This window comes from Chenopodium album, chromosome 3, assembly GCF_948465745.1.
Source record: "Chenopodium album chromosome 3, dcCheAlbu1.1, whole genome shotgun sequence".
NCBI lineage: Eukaryota > Viridiplantae > Streptophyta > Magnoliopsida > Caryophyllales > Amaranthaceae > Chenopodium > Chenopodium album.
The window spans coordinates 3,475,442-3,480,597 of NC_137836.1; positions in this window are offsets into that span (position 1 = coordinate 3,475,442).

The following is a 5,156-nucleotide window of genomic DNA, read 5'->3' on the forward strand; positions in this document are numbered from 1 at the left end:
CTCTATTCTCAAACTCTCAAAACCTCTTTTCAACCGTCTTCTTCTTCCTTGAGCCTTGATCTGCTTTGCCCACCTCCGTCTGAGACTCGGTGCTGCTTCGAGTAGGTGGTCGCTGCGTTGCTACTTCGCCCAACACGGTGGTTGCTTTGTTCTATGTTGCAACAGTACCTTGGGAGCAAATTAATTGTAATTTCTAATTATATTTTTTTATTCTAATTTCTTTGTATATTTCAAATTTTATTATTATTATTGAAACAAAGCTTTGTATAAAGTTATTTTGTATCTTGGTTGTTCAATTGTGTGGAGTTTGAGTAGTAGATCTAAATTGTTTTTCAATTTTTTACCTTTTGGGAGCAAATTAATTACAATCATTCAAAATTCCGGGTACCCTATGTCCCGACCCGAATAATTCAGATACCTGAGATATTCGGGTCGGGACATGGGACAAATTTACAAGTACCCGAAACTCCGGGTACCCGGGTTTTCGGGTACCCAAAAACCCGGGTACCCGAATTTGAACACCCCTAAAGATCATAGACTCATTATATAAGGAACTAAAGTTGTCTTGTGTATTGGTTTATTTATTCAGTTTGTTTAGTTATTATCCAAATATATTAGTACCTCCGTCAATGAGGATCTTTTACCAAAATGGCTAATTTGACAAAGTATTTATCAAAACGGTTAAATATAAATTTTAATTCCAGAACTAGCTAAATTATTAACTTAGAAAGAAATCATCTGTTTTGGTAAATAAATTGACTACTTTTGGAATTAAAAGTTATAATTAGCTGTTTTATATATCTCAAAAATAATACTTTAAAGTTGCACATAATTATTAACAGAGGTAGTATTACGTGATATATAAAATATATAATAAATATTAAATGCGAGAGTTCCATAGACAAAATTTACCATTATCTTGCTCTTTCAATTTTATTAGAGGTAATAAAAGATCGACCAAAAAGAGAGATGCAACTATGCAAGACGTGTGGGTGTGAAAAGTTCATAATTGTTTAGAGACACACGGGGGTAATTATTGTCAACCTTCAATTGAGGATTATAGTTCATAATCATCTTTCTTAGGTGAAATGTTCCCCAAATTGAGGGCTTTCTTTATCTTTCGCTCATTATCGATCCACCACTACTCGATCTCATCTACCATTTCTTATTTTTAATTTCTTATTATAGACTTTATTTTCATTAAAGGAATTCTCTTATTCTAACTTTTTGACCATGTTGTTAGGCCATGCTCTTATCTCTTTAATTGGAGTATATAATGTACGTGGTCTTAGTTAACTCGACATTAACTAATTAATTACATAAACTTCGTGTTCTTGTTTATTGTTGATTTTGTTAATCTTTTATACATTCAATAATAACATGCTCCATATCTGGCTGCGCTCCCCACCTCATTCTCGCTTGCGCACTCCATCCATATATACACCCGTTCAACTTATCCCAACCTTAGCTTGAATCAACCACTCAGGGGTGGTTCTGAGCATGTGCAGGGTGGTCAACCGCACAGGGCCCCTAAGTGAAACTACTATAAAAGGGCCCCAACTTTTTAATTTCGTAACATACTTTTCGTTAAAAAATTGATTTTAGGTCCCAATTCAATAAAATTGCACCAGACCACTATAAATGTTAGTATTTGTAATCCCGCCTCTGCAACCACTATAGTACTTCTTCCATTCTACCCCAATTGCACTTCCTAAAGAACAATTGGAGTCTTAATTATCTTAATTTAAAAGTGGTAGAAATTAAAGAAAAGTTAATATTATGAAAGTATCTACCAGACTAATCTGATAAGCCCCACATACAATGAGTGTTTATATAGGAGGAAAACTTTCATCTTCCTTTCTTTTCTAGTTTTGAAGGAATTACCAACCATGCTCGATTGAGGTTTAACTTTGCCTTGCATATATATACTCTGTCGATTCAAAGGTATATATGAACATGGGTGATTCAAAATAGTCGACTTGAAGATCATTCATAAAATTATCTCTTTCAAATTTATTTTATTCAACTTTAACCTCGAAAAGAAGGTTTAAGATCCCACGACAATACAACTTCCTCCTGTAGTTGATAAAACATATGGCTATGTGAGATTTTCTTAGGTTCACTTGGATTAATATTTTTCAAAATATTATATTAGCAATTGACAAATATAAAATGTGAAATGTTAGGAGTAAATAAAACAAAGTAATGAAGTATGAGGGAAGACATGTGTGGATTGTGGAAGTACACATTTACATAATTCTAGGCTCATTAAGGAAGAGTTAGCTACCTAAGCTTGTATGCTACTTGGACCGCTATATTGGGCTGGTTTAGGCCCCAATTAACAAACATTAAACGATAGAAGTTTTATTATACTTCTAATACATTGGGCAACAAATTTCCTTGTCAAACACACCCAAGTCTCTTTCACTAACATGATTAATTGGTCTAGAACAAAGACCATGCAATTGCCATCTACAGTTTTAAGATCAAGAGATTCCTACTTCTTTACGCTTTCTATGTTACACTCTTTATCTTTTTTGTTCTTTTGACCAGCTTTTGAAGCCATGCATAGGAAATTAAATTGTTACAAATCCTTTCATAAGATCAATGTAACCTCGATTTATTTAATTTTAAAAATGTACTAAACAGTGTATTTTAACAGAAATAGTGGTTTTTTTTTCCTCTTCTTCATCTATGTGTATTAGACAATATACATGTGAATAACAATAAGGTTTCAACATTTTACACAACTTTATTTCATATGTGTCCTTCGAATTCATCTCTATCTAAAATGTAATTGATAGATAAGATGTTAATATTACCTTGTTAATAATATGTAAAGATATATTTTGTGTAATTTAAGACTCTCATAATTAGGGTTGTAAATACTTACCTATATTGGCTATATATATGTTGAATGAACTAGCTTATATGGTATCTTTATACAAAAAACTTGTATTTCAATATAATTTTCTTATAAATTTTTACTCTTTATAAAAAGGTTAAAGTATAACAAAGGTCATTTTTTTGAAATAAATAGTATATATATAATAGTAAAGTAGGAAAGAACATGTTATAGTTAAAAATTTCCTAAGATTTGTTGCAAGTAATTCGTAACAGAGGAAGTACATGAAAAATGGTGGCCTGGGAAATTATTTAACCACGTTTTGACACATGTCATTTTTTATTCGCCTTTAGTATATAGTTATTGATTAAAGAGAATTGAAGCCTCCATGAAGGAGAATTACACTATTCTACATGGTATATTAGGGCCCAGTTAGAGTTTTTTTTTTTTCTTTTCTTTCTTTTCACAAACCCTAAACCGATCCTAAGTCGTTACATAGTTCATCCGAAATTCTAAAAGGAGAACTTGTGTATCACTTGGTTTTGGGAGTCAATGCATCTTTCTAGCTCTTATCTTTACCAAAATTTTACATTTATCTCAAATTTCTCCAAGCATGATTCCTTTATTTTGATGCCAAAAAAGAGGCCAATCACAATCTATTTTGGGTAGCTGTTCATCCTCTTTTATTAAAGTCTGTAAAAGATCAAATTAAAGTTGGTTACTATGTGGAAATGTAGTCTTCATTACACTATTTTTGCTTCCTTTAGTTATTCAAACAGTGTTTTTTTTTTTTTTTTTTTTCTGGGACTAATATACATGTTATGGGTTTCTGTAACTTGATCTTCAAATATGCTGTTTTTGAAATAAAACATGCATGGTTCTTTGTGCTACGAAATGTAACTCTCAATTTCCACTAGTTAAAAAAAAAAAAAAGTGAGCGTCGAGAATGTAGGTCTTGTTATCCTCGAAAGTGTAGTAGAATTTTGATCCTTACTGTCAATCCCAAGGAAGGGTTATTTAGTGCATGTTTTGGCACAATTTTTGAGTGTTCCACAGGTTTCTCATTGGGATGCGGCCATTCGTGTCTTGCGCTATCTTAAGGGTAGTCCGGGACAAGGTATTTTGTTGTGACCTACGACGGATTTACGCTTGACGGCGTTTTGTGATAGTGATTGGGCGGCGTGCCCGTTGAGTCGGCGTTCCTTGTCAGGTTATTTTGTTTTCTTAGGTCGTTCCCCTGTTTCTTGGAAGACTAAGAAACAACCAACTGTAGCCACATCCTCAGCTGAAGCCGAATACAGGTCTATGTCCCTCACTTCTCGTGAGTTGAAATGGTTGAAAATGTTGTTGTTTATTCTTGGTATTAAGCATTCAAAGCCTATGCAGTTGTTTTGTGATAATCAGTCGGCTTTGCATATAGCTAAGAATCCGGTGTTTCATGAACGTACGAAGCATATTGAGGTAGACTGTCATTTCGTTCGTGATGAGTTGATAAACGGTAATATTTCTACCTCATATGTTCCGACAGGTCATCAGTTAGCAGATATTCTCACCAAGGCTCTTGGACGACAACAGTTTGGTTTTCTCTTACGCAAGTTGGGCATTTGTGATTTACATGCTCCAACTTGAGGGGGAGTATTAGAGTTTGGTTTGTTATATTTATGTTAATATTGTATATTTGGCAAGTCTATCTTGTTAGGAGTTTTAGGCAAGTTAGGTATTCTATTGTATTGAGTATATATTTGTGATTAATAGAATACAGAAGGTAAGCCGTTTTCTCCACAATATTCTTGAGTTTAACAGGTTTTTATATCATTAGGTACAAGTAGTACAACATTATTACTCTGTATTTTTTTTTTTTTAATTAGGTTAATTATTTTATTTTAACATTTGTTAGGAGATCGATTTAGTACAACTTTAGGGCCTGTTCATCTCATACGTTTATTTTCAGTTCAGTTCAGTTCATTTCAGTTCAGCTCCTAATTTCCTTCTCATATAAAATATTCCGTTTAGTTCATTTCAGCTCAGTTCAGTTCAGTTCAGCCGAGTTCAGTCTATGAGAACATGCCCTTTTCATCACATTATCTGATCATTATGTTTTTTACTCCCTCCGTCCCCAAACTTCGACCCTTTTGGCCTAATTTTAGTCCCAAAATGATCGATCTATTTGCATTAAAATACCCACCAATTTACAACAATATTTATGCAAAATTAGCTTCCCATATATAATTTTGTTTTTTCATGTATTTTAAATACTTTATCTCTCTACTTTTTTACAAACCCCATGTAAATTTATCTTTCCAATATGTTT